This window comes from Saccopteryx bilineata, chromosome 10 (assembly GCF_036850765.1).
Source record: "Saccopteryx bilineata isolate mSacBil1 chromosome 10, mSacBil1_pri_phased_curated, whole genome shotgun sequence".
In the NCBI taxonomy this organism is placed as follows: domain Eukaryota; kingdom Metazoa; phylum Chordata; class Mammalia; order Chiroptera; family Emballonuridae; genus Saccopteryx; species Saccopteryx bilineata.
The window spans coordinates 63,898,717-63,917,162 of NC_089499.1; the positions used below are offsets into that span (position 1 = coordinate 63,898,717).

The 18,446-nt window shown below is 45.2% G+C and overlaps 1 non-coding gene and 1 pseudogene across 1 annotated transcript; both read left to right on the forward strand.

Annotated features, from left to right (window-relative positions):
- Positions 1-13,614: 13,614 nt before the first annotated feature.
- Positions 13,615-13,732, forward strand: LOC136314758 (5S ribosomal RNA; annotated as a pseudogene).
- Positions 13,733-16,882: 3,150 nt separating this feature from the next.
- TRNAG-GCC (transfer RNA glycine (anticodon GCC)) lies at positions 16,883-16,958 on the forward strand. The gene has a single exon. It is a non-coding gene; the product is annotated as a tRNA-Gly (tRNA).
- Positions 16,959-18,446: the final 1,488 nt, after the last annotated feature.

Genomic DNA, 18,446 nt, shown 5'->3' on the forward strand with positions numbered 1-18,446 from the left:
TTGCATTTATAACAGGTTGCTATTCATGTTTGTATCTCTTTAATTAATTTTAATTTTACTCAGCTTAACTATATATAAGATTTTTTTCTCTTATTCTCATAAATCTTCTACCACCTTCTCTTTTTTTTTAATAAATAAATTTTTATTTTAATGGGGTGACATCAATAAATCAGGGTACATACATTCAAAGAAAACATTTCCAGGTTATCTTGTCATTTAGTTATGTTGCATACCCATCACCCGAAGAGAGATCGTCCTCCGCCACCCTCCATCCAGTTCTCTCTGTACCCCTCCCCCTCCCCCTCTCCCTCCTTCCCTCCTCCCATCCCCCATAGCCACCACACTCCTGTTCATGCCTCTTAGTCTCGCCTTTATGTCCCACCAATGTATGGAATCCTGCAGTTCCTGTTTTTTTCTGATTCGCTTATTTCACCCCGCACAATGCTACCAAGACTCCACCATTCTGCTATAAGTGATCCAATGTCACCATTTCTCCTAGCTGAATAATATACCATGGTGTATATGTGCCCCATCTTCTTCATCTAGTCCTCTATTTTTTTTACAGTGATTAAGAGCCTTTAAGCAAACTCTTGGCGAATACAGCAAGAATCCATAAATGAGTAGTGTCCTTAACATGTTCCCCAAGACCAAGTTGACCACATCACCATGCCAAATCCCTGAAAAATGCAACCCAACCACAGTTCAGTCTGTTAGGAGCTGTCACAGGGAGCAGGAGTCCAGGAAAGTTCCCCACAGGAAAAGTCCGCATGGCACTGGAATTGTTGTCACCATTCTATACTTTGCAGCTCATGTCCAAGTCCCAATGACTGCTGCTTCTAGCTGGTAATGATTCAGGTAGACTGGAAAAAGCCATTTGCAGCATGCGTGGATATGGAGCTCCTGTTCTCCTCTGCCTGGAGAGTTGAGACCAGGTTGCTTTTCCCTGAAGCTCTGTGACTGTGGCCTGGTAAAGAGAACCTTGGGATACACTAAGCTGGGTGGCAAAGGTAAATTCATAATACAAATTGGCAAAAGGAGGAAAGAGAGCTCTAAATTAAGAGTAGGTCCCAGCCTGAAATGTGAGTGGGGCATTGAGGTAGGAGGGATAAAGAAACACTATATATTAAGCAAAGCAGCAGAAAATAGGACTATCAACACCCACAACAGAGATCTTTGAGGGAAGAATAAAAAACCTGACTATTCAGGCAAGACATAGTTAAGTGGCCCTTGTGCGAATGAGATCAGTTTACCTGCTTCTTGGAAGAAATACCCGAGGCTCGTCCACAGTGTCGTAGATGGGGCCGATGGCCCTGGGCACCTTCAGCCTTCAGTGGCAAACCCCAGCTTTCTGGGCAAGGTTAGGTCATAGGTGGCTGGAGCAGGGCTGGAAGAGACTGAACCCTCCCTTAGAGGAGCGAGGGGGAAGCCCACCTTCCAGTGTCCCTGTTTCCTCACAGCAGAGGCGTGTAAGCCTGGCAGGCTTTAGCTCAATGACCTTCCTTTCCACTATTGAAGCAGGACCCAGATGGCATCCTATGAGACCCCTTTGGGGTGTTGGAGCCTTTAAGGGTGTATCCTAAAAGCTGGTAGTTCCCCCTGATCTATATTGGGCTTTTTCTGCCTCTAGGTATCTTAAGAGCCATTCTCAGAAGATCTCGCTGAGGAGTTTGAGGATCCCCTTCCGCCTATATAAATCTTTTCCATATATCTGGAGCTATTTGGAAAAAAGACAGAACAGTGTTATTAGCTAGATCTAATAAAGAAGGTAGTAGTTTGCAGGCGAAAAAGATTTGGTGTCTCCTGTTCATCAGCATTCAAAAGAAATGTAAATTTTTTTTTTTAATTAAAAAGCATGATATGGTAGACCCGTCAGAGTCATTGGCCTGGTGTGCAGGATTCCCGGGTTCGATTACCGGCCAGAGCACACAGGAGAAGCGCCCATCTACCTCTCCACTCCCTCCCCTCTCCTTCCTCCCAGCCCCCCTCCTCCCGCCTGCAGCCAAAGCTCCATCGGAGCAAATCCACCCTGGGCACTAAGGATGGCCCGATGGCCCCCGCCCCAGTCGCTAGAATGGTTCTGGTCATAACAGAGCAACATCCCAGATGGGCAGAGCATTCCTCCTGGTAGGCATGCCAGGTGGATCCCAGTCAGGCGCATGCAGGAGTCTGTCTGACTGCCTCCCCATCCCCATCCTCAGAAATGTACAAAAAATAAATAAATAAAAGAAAAAATACTAAAAAAAAAACACAAAAAAGGGGGGGGCATTCCCTTGTGCTAAAGCTCCAGGGAGCATGGAGTGAGCTTGAGTATGTCCTATGAAACATAGAGCTCTATGTTTACTTATAAGTCTTTGAAGAAGGAGGAACTGCTGAAATAGTTTATCAGCATTTGTCCCTAAGACAGCAGTCTTTATACTGGGAACACCATACGTAAATATTTGCTGTCTGTCTATAGATTAAGGGGGGAATATGGCAAATGCTGAAAAGCCATGATCTTTGTGCCCCTCCCCTCCCCCAACACCCTCCCTCTCTCCCCCCCACCCTGTAACCCCAACACTGTTGTTCATGTCTCTGAGTCTCATCTTTATGTCCCACCTATGTATGGAAACATATAGTTCTTAGTTTTTTTCTGATTTACTTCTTTCACTCAGTATAATGTTATCAAGGCCCATCCATGTTGTTGTAAAAGATCCTATGTCATCATTTCTTATGGCTGAGTAGTATTCCATAGTATATATATACCAAAGCTTTTTAAGCCATTCGTCCTCTGATGGACACTTGGGCTGTTTCCAAATCTTTGCTATTGTGAACAATGCTGCCATAAACATGGGGGTGCATTTCTTCTTTTCAAACAGTGCTATGGTGTTCTTGGGGTATATTCCTAACACTGGTATAGCTGGGTCAAAAGGCAGTTCGATTTTTAATTTCTTGAGGAATCTCCATACTGTTTTCCACAGTGGCTGCACCAGTCTGCATTCCCACCAGCAGTTCAGGAGGGTTCCCTTTTCTCCACATCCTCGCCAGCACTTATTCTGTGTTGTTTTATTGATGAGAGCCATTCTGACTGGTGTGAGGTGATATCTCATTGTGGTTTTAATTTGCATTTCTCTAATCATTAGTGATGTTGAACATTTTTTCATATGCCTATTGGCCATCTGTGTGTCCTCTTTGGAGAAGTGTCTATTCATTTCTTTTGCCCATTTTTTGATAGGATTGTTTGTCTTCCTGGTATTAAGTTTTACAAGTTCTTTATAAATTTTAGTTATTAGCCCCTTATCAGACGCTATGTCAAATATATTCTCCCATTGTGTAGTTTGTCTTTTTATTCTGTTCTTATTGTCTTTAGCTGTGCAGAAGCTTTTTAGTTTGATAAAGTCCCATTTGTTTATTCTGTCTTTTATTTCACTTGCCTGTGGAGACAAATCAGCAAATATGTTGCTGCGAGAGATGTCAGAGAGCTTACTGCCTATGTTTTCTTCTAAGATGCTTATGGTTTCACGGCTTACATTCAAGTCTTTTATCCATTTTGAGTTTATTTTTGTCAGTGGTGTAAGTTGGTGGTCTAGTTTCATTTTTTTGCAGGTAGCTGTCCAGTTTTCCCAACACCATTTGTTGAAAAGGCTGTCTTTACTCCATTGTATTGTCTTACCTCCTTTGTCAAATATCAGTTGTCCGTAGAGCTGTGGGTTTATTTCTGAGTTCTCTGTTCTGTTCCATTGATCTATGTGCCTGTTCTTATGCCAGTACCATGCTGTTTTGAGTACAATGGCCTTATAATATAACTTGATATCTGGAAGTGTGATACCTCCCGCTTTTTTCTTCCTTTTCAGGATTGCTGAGGCTATTCGTGTTCTTTTTTGGTTCCATATAAATTTATGGAATATGTGTTCTATATCTTTGAAGTAAGTCATTGGTATTTTCATTGGTATTGCATTGAATTTATAAATTGCTTTGGGTAATATAGACATTTTAATGATGTTTATTCTTCCTAACCATGAGCACGGTATATGCCTCCACTTATTTGTATCTTCCCTGATTTCTTTTATCAATGTTTTATAATTTTCCGAGTACAAGTCTTTAATCTCCTTGGTTAGATTTATCCCTAGATACTTTATTTTTTTGGTTGCAATGGTAAAGGGGATAGATTCCCTGATTTCTCTTTCCGACAGTTCATTATTAGTGTATAAAAATGCCTCTGATTTCTGAGTATTGATTTTATATCCTGCCACCTTGCCAAATTCTTTTATCAAGTCTAGTAGTTTTTTGACTGAGACTTTAGGGTTTTCTATATACAATATCATGTCATCTGCAAATAATGATAGTTTTACTTCTTCTTTTCCTATTTGGATGCCTTTTATTTCTTTTTCTTGTCTGATTGCTGTGGCAAGGACTTCCAGAACTATGTTGAATAAGAGTGGTGAAAGGTGGCACCCCTGCCTTGTTCCTGATCTTAAGGGGATTGCTTTTAATTTTTGCCCATTGAGTATGATGTTGGCTGTGGGTTTTTCATAGATGGCCTTTATCATGTTGAGGTATGTTCCCTGTATTCCCACTTTGCTGAGAGTTTTGATCATGAATGGGTGCTGGACTTTATCAAATGCTTTTTCTGCATCTATTGAAATTATCATGTGGTTTTTCTCCTTTCTTTTGTTTATGTGATGAATCACATTGATTGATTTGCGAATATTGTACCAGCCTTGCCTCCCAAGAATAAATCCTACTTGATCATGGTGTATGATTTTTTCCATATATTGCTGGATCCGGTTTGCTAATATTTTATTGAGGATTTTTGCATCTAAGTTCATCAGGGATATTGGCCTATAATTTTCTTTTTTTGTGTTGTCTTTGCCTGGTTTTGGAATCAGAATTATGCTTGCCTCATAAAAGGAGTTTGGAAGTCTTCCTTCCTCTTGAATTTTTTGAAATAGCTTGAGAAGGATAGGAGTTAGTTCTTCTTTGAATATTTGGTCGAATTCACTTGTGAAGCCATCAGGCCCAGGACTTTTCTTTTTTGGGAGTTTTTTGATAGCTGTTTCAATCTCATTTGTTGTAATTGGTCTGTTTAGATTTTCTGATTCTTCCAGGTTGATTTTTGAAAGATTATATGATTCAAGGAATTTGTCCATTTCATCTAGGTTGTCTAGTTTTTTGGCGTACAGTTCTTCATAGTATTTTCTTACAATATTTTGTATTTCTGTTGTGTCAGTTGTTATTTCTCCACTCTCGTTTCTAATTTTATTTATTTGAGTCCTCTCTCTTTTTTTCTTGGTGAGTCTCGTTAAAGGTTCATCGATCTTGTTTACCTTTTCAAAGAACCAGCTCCTGGTTTCATTGATCCTCTGTATTGTTTCTTTAGCCTCTATGTCATTTATTTCTGCTCTGATCTTTATTATTTCCTTCCTTCTACTAGCTCTGGGCTTTACTTGCTGTTCTTTTTCTAGTTCTTTTAGATGCAGGGTTAAGTTGTTTATTTGAGCTTTTTCTAGCTTCTTGAGGTATGCCTGTAATGCTATAAACTTCCCTCTCAGGACTGCTTTTGCTGTGTCCCATAAATTTTGAGTTGATGTATGCTCATTATCGTTTATTTCTAAAAATTTTTTAATTTCTTCTTTGATCTCAATGTTAACCCATTCATTATTTAATAACATGCTATTTAGTTTCCAAGTGTTTGAATGTTTTTCAATTTTTCTATTGTGGTTGTTTTCTAGTTTAATGGCATTGTGATCAGAGAATGTGCTCGATATGATTTCAATCTTCTTAAATTTGTTGAGCCCGCTTTTGTGCCCTAACATGTGGTCTATTCTAGAGAATGTACCATGAGCGCTTGAAAAGAATGTATATTCTGCTGTTTTAGGGTGAAAAGTTCTGAAGATATCTATTAAATCAAGTTCATCTAATATGTCCTTTAAGTCTGCTGTTTCTTTGTTAATTTTCTTTCTTGAGGATCTATCTAATGATGTTAATGGGGTATTGAAATCTCCTACTATTATAGTATTGCTGTTGATCTCGCCCTTTAAGTCTATCAAAGTCTGCTTTATATATTTAGGTGCTCCTATATTAGGTGCGTAGATATTTATAATGGTTATATCTTCCTTTTGGATTGCTCCCTTTATCATTATGTAGTGACCTTCTTTATCTCTAACTATGGTCTTTGTTCTAAAGTCCATTTTGTCTGATATAAGTATTGCTACCCCAGCTTTTTTTTCATTTCCATTTGCGTGAAATATTTTTTCCATCCTTTTATCTTCAGTCTGTGTGCATCTTTTGATTTAAGGTGTGTCTCTTGTAGACAGCATATGTATGGGTCCTGTTTTCTTATCCATGCAGCTACCCTATGTCTCTTGATCGGATCATTTAATCCATTAACATTTAAGGTTATTACTGATATGTAATTGTTTATTGCCATTTTTTTTCTTTAAAACTGTTTTTCTCTTTTGCTATATTCTTTTTTTCCTTTGATCTGTTTACCACAGGTCCCTTAGCATTTCTTGCAGCCTTGGTTTGGTTGCAGTGAAATCCTTGAGGTTTTTTTTGTCTGTAAAGCTTTTTATTTCTCCTTCAATTTTAAATGATAGCCTTGCTGGATAAAGTAGTCTTGGTTGTAGGTTCTTCTTCTGCATTACTTTGAATATTTCTTGCCATTCCCTTCTGGCCTCAAGTGTTTCTATTGAGAAGTCAGAAGTCATCCTTATGGGGGCTCCTTTGTAGGTGATAGTCTTTTTTTCTCTAGCAGCTTTTAATATTTTCTCTTTATCATTTAGCTTTGGTAATTTAATTATGATGTGTCTTGGTGTTGGTTTCTTTGGGTTTCTCCTTAATGGAGTTCTCTGTGCTTCCTGAACATGTGAAATGTTTTCCTGCCTTAATTGGGGGAAGTTTTCCATTATAATATGTTTGAACAAAGTCTCTATCCCTTGTTCTTTCTCTTCTTCTTCAGGAACCCCTATGATGCGGATGTTATTTCTCTTCATGTTGTCACAGAGCTCTCTTAGAGTTTCCTCAGACTTTTTGAGTCTCTTTTCTTTTTTCTGCTCTGCTTCTGTGCCTTTATTTATTGTGTCCTCTAACTCACTGATTCGATTCTCTGCTTCATCCATCCTGCTTTTAATTCCTTCCATTGTATTCTTTATTTCAGATATTGTATTTGTCATTTCTGTCTGATTCTTTTTTATTATTTCAATGTCCTTTTTTATATTTGTTATCTCTTTATTTAGGTTTTCGTAATGGCCATCTATGGTGGTTCTAATATCTTTGAGCATCCTAACAATCGTTATTTTAAACTCTGCATCTGGTAATTTGGTTATATCTGATTCACTTAGGTCCTTTTCTGGGGATTTCTCTTGGTTTATTTGTGTTGTATTTCTCTGCCTCCGCATTTTCTCTTCACGAGAGTGGCTGTGATCAAGTGCTCGGGTGCACAAGGGTTGGTGGCTTTGGCTTTTGCCCCGCCCCCGTGTGTGACGTTATGCTCGGTTCTGAGGGCACTGGCGAGCACCTTTGCTCAGCTGCGGGTCTCCGCCTGTTTCCGAGCTTTTGCCCTGCCTTTGCAGGATGATCCCACTCAAGGAACAGCTGCTAGCCTTGGCTCTACCACCAGACAGGGCTGCGTGCCCAAGCTCAGCTTCGTAGCGCAACTCCGCCTCTTCTGGGCTTTTGGCTCCACCCTCGCGGGAGGAGCCGGCTACCAAGTCAGACCACAAGCCTGGGTTGCACGGGTGGGGCAGGGATGTGCTCCTCTGCCCTTGCCCCGGGGCTGGTTTCTACCCTTTCTGGGTTTCCCGCCCTTCTCCCGGAGGCTGGATTACAGGCTGCCGGCAGCTGAGCTTGACCGCTTTTGCACGCCCCCTTCTCCCTAGCCAGGCAAGATTGAGCTCACACCTGAGCCCACTGGTGGCCAGTCGGCTTCCGCCCCTGCCAGCAGAACTGCGCTTTTGTCTCCCGCTGCCGCCTGCTCTCCGCTCTCCGGTGCGCCCTCAGCCGCGTGGGTGGGGGCGTTGCAGCTCGGACCCTAAGACTCACTACTGTAGACCCGAAAGCTCCCTCCTTCTATGCGACTCTGCTCTTAGTGCTGCGGGGGAGCTTGTTTGGCTGCTCTCCTGCTTCCCTTTGCTGGTATTGCTGTTTCCGGGGGAAATATTCACTTCAGCTTTGGGGAGTGCCTCGTCTCAGGGGTTAGGGTGGCTATCTCTCAAAATGTTTCTCCCTATGCCTCCTAGATTGCACTCTCTTCCTGTTACTGTGGTTTTCTCCTCTCTCCTCCCGTCCCCAGGAGCCCCAGGTGAGTGTTTGTGAGAGAGATGTTCTACGTGGTCCCTTTAAGAAGGATCCTGGGTCTGAGAAATCAGACTCTCTCACAAACAGTATCCTGACTTGTTTCCAGCTAAATACTGTCCTTACGCTTCTTCTGGGCTCTGGGGCGGCAGGCTGGGGCTTTGTTTCTGGGGCTCAGGACCCTTTCCCCTCTGCTAAACTCACTTCCCGCCACGCGAGTCTCTCCCTGCTGCCCTTCGCTCCGAGAAGCTGGGCAGCCCTCTCCGCGTTTCCGCTTTTCCTACCAGTCTCTGGGTGGCTTCTTCTGCGTTCCTGGGTTGAAGAGTCCTTTTAGTTTAGTCCAAAGTTGGTTTTTCCAGCTGATAGTTCATAAAATTAGTTTGTAATCCACATTGGTTCTGGGAGGTAGATGCTGGTGCATCTGCTTACTCCAGCGCCATCTTGTCTCCCCTCTCCCACCTTCTCTTTTATAGTCACCTTTTGCCCTTTAAAAAAATCTTTATTATTCTGAAACAACAATCCTTACTTTAAGACAAAACTAATTCCCTTTCTCTCAAAAACATATCCCAGTATATCATACATTCTAATTCAATCAGAACATATCTTCGTTTTATTTTGCAATTGATTTTTTTGTAGCTTTACTGATGTATATTAGTATGCTAAACCTTTAAGAAAATTTTAATTCTGGTAAAAACTAAAATTAAGTAATTGTAAATTATCTGGTTTGCCAATATTCTTTACATTAATATTCATAAACAAATTCAATCTACTTGTTGGTTGAATTGTATTTACTGGTAGCACAATTATTTTTAATATTTCACAAGACATATTTACTAATTGTCACATATATGCTTAGTTCCTTTGTAATATAAAGCAAAGCATAAATAAACTTATGATTTTAATTCTCAAACAAACTCTCACTGCCTTACACCACAAAAAAAATCTTTTAAAAACCCACAATATTATATATACTAGGACAATTCTCTGCTGCTTCTCTGTATACTGACTCTTTCTGGTCTTACCTTTTTCTCTCAGTTCCATGACAATGCTTAGCAAGTGGCTGCTGGAGCAATTTAAATGGCCTCAGCATGACCGGAAGCAGCACGCACTATCTCAAGTACATTTTCTGACAAGGTAAAGCTTACCCTAAGTGTGCACCATGATGAAAATGTGCAAGTGCCATGTGGGTCAGACAGGCAGCTCAGGTACCCTATGCCTGCTTAAGGGGCAGACTAGCTTACACCTCACTCAGTTTAGTGGCTGACTCCTAGCAGTTCCTGCTTAACTCCATTAAATTTGTGAAACATCAAGCTGAACACAATTGGAAGTCAAAACACAATTGGAAACTATAAACCTCAGAAAATGAAGTGTTAGAGTATTCAAATAACTCCCCACTAAAAATGGGCCTATAAAAAAATGCCCCATGTCACAAATCAGTAGAGAAATGCAAATTAAAACCACTATGAGACATTACTTCACACCTGTCAGAAGAGCTTTCACTAACAAATCAGTGAACAACCAGAGCTGGTGAGGGTGTGGAGGAAGGGAATTCTCCAGCATTGCCTACATGCAGTTTTTTATTTTCTGCTCCATTTTCCAGACTTTCACAATTCCACTTTAGCATGTAGGGCTGCAACACAGAAATACTATAAACACATTGATGCACTGCTAAAATCTGGAAGACTTCCCTTGGTTCTACCACAGCCCTGAGACATGAGTCTTTCTATTTTGTCTTTATTTATTTGTTTATTTTGCATAAGCCAGACAAACAAGAGAGGTAATTTAGTAAGTAAATCCAGGGTAAATCCAGTTGAACTCTCAGCCAAATCCAATTCTTCATCAGCAAATGACAATTTTCTGATGCCACTACCACTTTATTAAAATCGGAAGCCCTGGTAATTAGAATCGTCAGCAGCTGATGCTGCTTAACTTTGCTCACAATTCCTTTCACCAAGGGAAAGGTAAACACACAAACTTCTTCCACTACGCAGCACACTGTCCTGTTGCCCATCCAACTTCACTCACTCCAATTCTTCACTCTCCATGAATCATTCTCCATTCTGTCCTCAAATCTGACAAATTCCCCATTCCCTAAATATCTATTCTTATTTTATGCAAAGACAGTCTGCCTTACACCCTTCTCCATTTATTTCTAGATAAACACCTCCCAAATCTTACACACAAACATCATATATTCAATCCTTTCCATTCCCAACTTCTTCAGAACATCTCTCACAAGGGTCCAGTCATCCTTCCAAAGACATACCACAACCATTTTTCTCTTTACCCCTGGTCTCTCCATCACCAACCTGTCATGAACAAAGCCCCACTTCCACCTCTGCCTTTTTTTTTTTAAGATTTTATTTATTTATTATAGAGAAGGGGGGGAGGAGCAGGAAGCATCAACTCCCATATGTGCCTTGACCAGGCAAGCCCAGGGTTTTGAACCGGCAACCTCAGTATTTCCAGGTTGACGCTTTATCCACTGCGCCACCACAGGTCAGGCTCCACCTCTGCCTTTATAACACCCTTTACCTGGCCCAGTCTCAGCCCTTGTTTATAATTTTCTCCATGCCCCACTCAGCACACTCTCACAGTTGCAAACACCCCTGACACTCCTCAAACATACTGCTCCTTTACCTGGCTCAGTTTCAATCACTTCCCAGTCTTGAAAATCTCAGGCTGGAATTTGCCACCACAATCCTTCCACTTTTCTTTCCCAAGCTCTGTGGCACTCAAGCCATTTCACAGAAACCCCCTTCTCACTTCTGCTGTCTCACTGCTGCCATGTTGAAAGAGTTCATCAGCATCAACTGCAGTCAATTCTTTTACCCAGGCCTTCAGCACTTAATAGGGTGGGAAGAAAATAAAATAAAGCTCAGGTGTGTTGGGAGAATTAGACCTGACTGATGGTTCAACTGGATTTACTTTACTTTCTTTATTTCTTCTTTCTTTTTTTTTCTTTCTTTCTGTTGGGCAGATAAAATATATTATGCTCACTTTGTTAAAGATAGTGCTGCCCACATGGAAGCCTGTCTCCCAGATGATATTAGTTGCCCTTATGCTTGGATTGGGCATAATTATATTAATGTGTGTTGAGGTGGGCTGTGGGCAGGCAGGATCCTTGTAGCCTGGGGCTTGGTTTTAGGACTAAGCCTTTCCTACCCTTTTTGATGTGGGGTGGACTTTGTATCAGAGACTTCCCTATTTTGTATATTAGATTAAAGGTTTTGATTTCTGCACTATGAAGTGGGGCGGACCGGGAGCTTGTTCTCTTGGTTCCTGAGATTAGCATTAGAGGAGAGAGCAGAGAGGAGAGCAGAGAGAGGCCATGTGGAGGAGGCCAGGAGAAGTAGCCAAGATGGCAGAGTGCTGAGTGAGAAGCCAGTTAGTGCAGAGATTGTGTAGAAAGAAGGAGATGGGGAACAGAGGTGAATGAGGCTAGTGAGCTAGAAACCTTTGATTCTAGGAAACTTGTATAAGTCAGTAGCTTTGTGAGCACTGAATGAGTGGGTTTTGGAGCCCAGTGTGTGTATTTCTTGCCTGCCGGGTGCAAGCTAGGATTAAAGAAAATGGCCCACCAGTTCGTGGCTCTGTTGTTTCATTACCGTTTGTCCGAATCCAATGTGAACCTGCATTGGTCAGGCGGCTGTGATGGTGGCTGTGGATATTGGCCATACACTTTCTTTTCTTTTCTTCCTTTCCTTTTCTTTTCTTCCTTTCTCTTAGAAAGAGACAGTGAGGTTAAAACAGGAAACAACATCAAGCTGTTTCTGTATATGCCCTTACTGGGGATCAAACCAACAACCTCTGCAATTTTGTACGATGTTCTAATCATTCCAGCTATCTGTCCAGTTCTTATTTATTTATTTATTTTATAGAGACAGAAAGAGAAAGGGAGAGAGAGGGGAGGGGTAAGCAAACTTTGTTGTGCCACTTAATCATTCATTAATTGGTTGCTTCCCGTTTGTTGCCCTGACAGGGGATCAAACTGGCAAACTTCTAATTTTAGAACAATGCTTTAACCCACAGAGATGTGGGAAAAACTAGTGTGTTAGGCTTGCTCCCTGGTTTCCTGGCTGCAAGCACTTTGCACAATTATTGCATGAGCATGTGGAAGAAAGCCATGTGTGTGTCTATAAAAAGGTATGCGTGCCTTCCATCAGGGGTGATTCGGCTAGATTGCTTTCCCACCACTGTGAGGTTTGGTTCCCTGATTCCTTCAGCTGTCACCACGAGGAGCAGTTTTCCTGATCCCTTCCCCTCCACTGAAAAAGGATTTTTTTTGTTTATTTGCTCTCCTGTCTCTGTAGGCCTCCAATAAATGGGTATGGCCTGACACTTGTCGAGTCCACAGTTTCTCTACCATCTGCCTGAATTCAGTACGAACCTGCTTGGCTTCAACAAACAGCCTTACATTTGGCATAGTGGGCAAGATTTGAATCAGATCAGTATGGAGATTCCAACACTGTGGAAGGGTGGGGTAGAGGAGTGGTCTTTGTTCTCTAGCATATGGCTCTCCATGGCTGTATTTTTGGGTGACATCAGCTGGGTGCTTTTTACAGCCCTGGAAAAAGAAAATGAGAGCTCTGTGTGAGAGGCTGCCTGAGGTAAAAAAACTCTAGTATGAGCTGCAGGCTGAATGCCAACAACAGCATGAGCTAGAACGGTCACTGGAGAAAGAGTTTCAGATTCAAGAACTACTGGTCAGGCTAGAGGCTGAGAACCAGTGATAGCTTGAATTGGAATGAATGCTGGAGATGGGGGTTGATTTCTCTCAAGAGCTACAGTGTGAGATGCAGGCTGAGCACAAAGGTGCCTGGACCTGGGCTGTTGCCTACAGTGCGCATGCTGAGTTGCCTCCCCACTCCTCCACACCACCAAGCACACCAGCTGTCCAGGAGCAGGGTCCTGTCACTCCTCTTTATCACTGGGCGCCAGGTATACAACTAACTCCAGACTCCTCTGCAAACCGGTCCTTGCAGCACGACCCAGCGCTGCGCTTAGTAGACTCCTTACCGGCAAGCAGAGGAGTCCTGGGCTGGCCCTCCTAGTTCCATCCCCAGCTCTCCCCTGACCACACTTCTGCAAGTCGCTGTGCCACTGAGACCTCTGACCCTCGCTCCAGTTCCCACCGTCTGGGTGGATGGGCACACCTTCAGCCCCGGGAATAATGGCAGGGCACTGAGGAGGTTCTCTTGGCAGCCCACAGAAAACGGCAGGGATGAAACAGATGGCAGTGGAGCTTGTAGGAGTGCCTAACAGGGGGCCTGGCGTGCACAGACACCTAGTGCGCAAAGCAGTGAGACCTGAAGGCCAGGCCACCGGAGGCGGTTTTCACATGTCTATGGCCATACCACCCTGAACGCACTAGATGTCTTCTGATCTCAGAAGCTAAGCAGGGTCGGCCTGGTTAGTGCCTGGATGGGAGACCGCCTGGGAACACCGGGTGCTGTAGGTTTTCGCTTCCCCCCTTCACTCCCCCCTTGGCCACAGGGTCGCGTACCCCACACACGCCTGGGGCACAGCACTTCGAGGTGGCCCTGGCCACTCCGCGGAGCCTGGCAGTCTACTCAGGTGTGTGCTGGTCGCCCACAAGCACCGGGCCTGAGCTGCTTCCTTCCTCCACGGCCCCATCTGCACACTAGCCGCCCGGGAGCCGGGTCCTGCCACTCCCCTCCATTCCTGTGCAGCTAACTCCAGGCTCCTCTTCAAACAGATCCAGTCCCTGAGGCCGGACCTCAGCCGCCCGCCTGAGGGGCGGAGGGAAGAAACCGGTGCCGTGCAGAGCTTGTGCGAGTGCGGGCGACACAGGGGGCCTGGACGTAGCCACCCACACGAGGTGCAGAGCTGTGAGGAGACCTGGAGGCCGGGCGTTTCTTCCTGGGCCGCTGGGAGGCCGCCGTCAGGTGTCTGCGGCCACACTGCCCTGAACACCCGACCTCGCGGGATTTCCTAAAGGGACGCAGGGGCGACCCCTTTAGTACCTGGACGGGGGACCGCCTGGGAATATGGGGCGTTGTAGGCTTTCGCCTCCACCCGTCTTTTCTTTCTTTCTGGTTTTTTGGGAGGAGTTTTTGGTTTGTTTGTTTGTTTGTTTGTTTGTTTGTTTTTGCCTTGGCCCCAGGGTCGCATGCCCCCACACATGCAGGGGCACACGGAGAGAGCCATTGCACCGGATGCGTCCAGCCTACTCGCAGCTGAGAGCCAAGGAGGGGCCCTCCTCTGCCTTGAGTGCCAGGCCCCTCACTGAAAAAACTGAAAGGCTGTTTGTGGCATTGACCTCAAAAGCAGAGTCAGCGTGGACACAGCAGATAAGAAAGGACCCAGGTTCAAAGCCCCAAGAGATCGCCAGGCCGAGAACAGGCTTGGAGTCACTGTGTCTCTATCAGAGCACAATGGCACTCCTGGAGCAAACTTGATCAATGTTTCTGTGTTTTACCTCATCTTTCGTCGCCCCCACTCAGGTCTTCAGTTCCCCGCGCTGGTCGAGGCAGGTATAGCACTTCGAGGTGGCCCTGGCCACTGCCCCAACCTGATAGATAGTCCACCCCTGCCGGGGCTGTCGCCTACAGGTGCGCGTGCTGAGCTGCCTCTCCTCTCCGCCACGCCCAGGGCACACCGCTGCCCAGGAGCCGGTCCCGCCACTCCCCGGTATCACCGGGCGCCAGGCTCCTCAGCAAACTGGTCCTTGCAGCGCGACCTTGGCCGCGCAGCAGGGAGAGGAGGAACTCCCGCATTTCAGGGAGCGCGCCTTCACCTGGGGCCGGGGGGGCGTCTCTTCCGCCTCCACGTAGAGTTGGGGGCTCCCAGCGCCACTGCTTAGGCCACTCATTACCAGGCAAGCGGAGGAGTCCTGGGGACGCGACCCTGCACTGCTGCCCAGGCGCCTGACACTGGCCCTTGCAACAGGGACGAAACGGATGGCACGCGGAGCTTGTGCGTGTGCCTAACGGGGCCTGGTGCCCAGGCATTAACGGTGTGGGTGTTCAGGAACCTCCAGGCCAGGCTTTTCTCATCGGGTTGAGTGGGTGATTGGTGGCTTAAGCATTGGCTTCTTTCTGCATCTCCCTCTTTCTGTCTCTTTCTTTGTCTTTCCTTTCTAAATTGAATAAAAAATGGAAAGAATATGAAAACAAAAATAAGTTTTTTTAAAATTTTTTAATTCTAGGCCTTTAATATAGATTCTGCTGTGTAATCCCTCATGAAATTTTTTAATTTTTATTAATTTTTAATTTATTGTTTACATGGATTCATGTGTCCCACTGAACATAACTCTCTCACCCCACCCGTGTCCTTTTTTATACCTCCTTCCCTCCAACTCCCTCCCCCCTTCCCTCTAGGACTTGCTGTTCTGCTATGTATCTCTGTGTTATGTATATATAGTTGCACCAATCCCTCTACCCTCTCTGATCCCATCCCTTCATCCTCCTTCCTCTGACTGCTGTCCTTCTGGTCCCTGTGACCCCTCCTCTGCTTCTATTACGTTCCTCAGTTCACTTTGTTCATTAGATTCCACATATATATGAGATCATATGATATTTTTCTGTTTTTACTTGGCTTATTTCACATAGCATAATAATCTCCAGGTCCATCCATGCTGTCACAAAAAGTAAGATTTCCTTCTTTTTCACCACCACATCTGGGCTAGGTGTGAGGAGATTTTCATTAGAATACCACTCTAGCAAAAGTTGTTAGGTCCTGACCCAATGCTTTCTGCATCTGACCCCTGGATGTGCCAGCCCTGGGCCTCCCAAGTGGGAACCCAGCGCGGACCAGTGGGATACAGTGCCTGTGACTGGCCCTCAGCCACCTTTTTGGAGCTACAAGCAATTCAGAGTTTGTGGTTGCCTCTGATAGGCCCAGATGTACATGGAAATACCTAGCTACACTCCTAAGCTGGCTTCTACCAACTCTGGTCCACTCTGGTTGCTCAAATGGCCAAGTTTCTCTGAGTTTCACCTCCTATAACCTATCTGCTGGCTGCTTGGTGGACTCATCCACTGAAAAAAACCTCTGCTGGAGTCTAGAGCCTGAGGCAATTTGGCAATTAGGAAGGTTGTGGGTGTCCTCTGCCCCTTTGCCCCGGGTGTCAGTTTGTCCAGACTTTTTTCACAGACTTTAGTAGGGTATGGCCCCAGGAATCTGGTGGGTGTGGCCTCTGAGACCCTGAGGTGTGGTCTGCCCTGCCCACCCACAGCTTCAACTGAGTTTCTTGTGAGGGGGAAGCACTAGTCATAGACTCAGGAGAGTGTGGGGTGGAACTCTGGTCTCAACACCAGAAAACTGAGTCACTGAGGCACCCCCTTCTTCCTGGCCTCTCAGAACAACCCATTGCCATGACTCCCGAGGGCAAAGCAGTTGCTTTTCCCCAGGCTGATGCCACTCAGAAGGGACTGACCCACCCAAAAAAGATGGCGACTGCGGTACTGAATAGCTACTCAGCACAGGGGTTTCCAGTGACCATCCCCCACAGTGTCTCTCCCTGGGCCTCCAACTTTACACCCTCCTCTCACAACTCAGTCCTCTTAGCTCTCCCCCACCAGAGCCCCAGGGAAGTGGCTGTGAGCGAGGTTTTCTGCATGACCCTTTTAAAATAAAACCTGCATAGGCCCTGGCCGTTTGGCTCAGTGGTAGAGCGTCGGCCTGCCGTGCGGAAGTCCCGGGTTCGATTCCCGGCCAGGGCACACAGGAGGGGCACCCATTTGCTTCTCCACCCCTCCCCCTCTCCTTCCTCTCTGTCTCTCTCTTCCCCTCCCGTAGCCGAGGCTCCATTGGAGCAAAGACGGCCCGGGCGCTGGGGATGGCTCCTTGGCCTCTGCCCCAGGCGCTAGAGTGGCTCTGGTCATGGCAGAGTGATGCCCCGGAGGGGCAGAGCATCGCCCCCTGGTGGGCAGAGCGTCGCTCCTGGTGGGTGTGCCGGGTGGATCCTGGTCGGGCGCATGCGGGAGTCTGTCTGACTGTCTCTCCTCGTTTCCAGCTTCAGAAAAATACAAAAAAAAAAAATGGATAAAATAAAACCTGCATCCTAGAGCTGTGTCTCTTTCTTGCGGACAGAAACCTGGCTCTTTTCACAGCTAAATGCTGCCTGGGTGCCTCTTCTCGACTCTCGGGCTCTAGGCTGGGGCTCCAGGCCTGGGTCTGAGGACTTACAACTCTCAGGGCATCCCACCCCGCCATGAGAGTCCCTCCAGACCCTCAGCCGCTGTTGTTACTAGGCAGGGCAGCCCTTTCCGCATCTCCGCCCTTCCTACCAGTCTCGGTGTGGCTTCTTTGGTGTTCCTTGTTAAAGAGTCCTCTTAGTTTAGTCCAAAGTTGGTTTTTCAGGATGATTGTTCTTAAATTAAGTTGTAATCCAATTTGGTCCTGGGAGGTGGCAGCTGGAATGTCCGCCTACTCCATTCCCATCTTTCTTTCCTCAGAAGTTTCTTTTTGTTTTGCAATTGCAGCAGGTGCAGCAGACGTTGCCCTTTCAACTTGGGGCCTTCATCAATTCCTGACCTCATGATTCTTCTTTCTGCAGAGTTTGAAAATAATTTTTTAGAATCTTTCCTCCTCTGCCAGGTTTTGTGAAAACTTTTTCAGAATCACCTAACATTTTAGAAGCTTTTAGTATCTTGTTTCTTAGAAAATATTTAAATATTAAAAAAAATCTTGGTCAATGTGTTAATTATGGAGTCAAAGAAGTTATTGTTTCTTTCAAAAATCTTAAAGCTATAATTTTTTCCGGGCTTACTAAAATGCAGCTCTTCATTGCTTTTTAGTTTTTCACAGCTTGGTGGGGGCACTGGTTCTCAGCCTACCTGCTGATGGAGGGTGTCTCTGTCCATTGTGGCAGGAAGCCTAACCTGTGGTTCTCTGGACAGAGCCCCTGCCTCTGGATTCTTCCGGCCTATGTGCAGCTGGGAGCAGAGGAAGGGCCCTGCTCACCCTTGAGTGACCTGGCAGGGCAAGGTCACTTAAACAACTTGAAGGCTATTCGAGGTATTGACACCAAAAGCAGGGCAGCAGGCACACAGTGCTACCACAGACTCAAGATGTCCTCATATGCTTGTGGGATAGAGTGTTAGATAGTTATCAGCCCTACTCCCCTAGCACAATAGCCTCTTGTTTAAACGTATAAAATAAATGGGTTTTCCAGGCTCAGTGTCATTGTGTCTCCATCAGAGCACAAT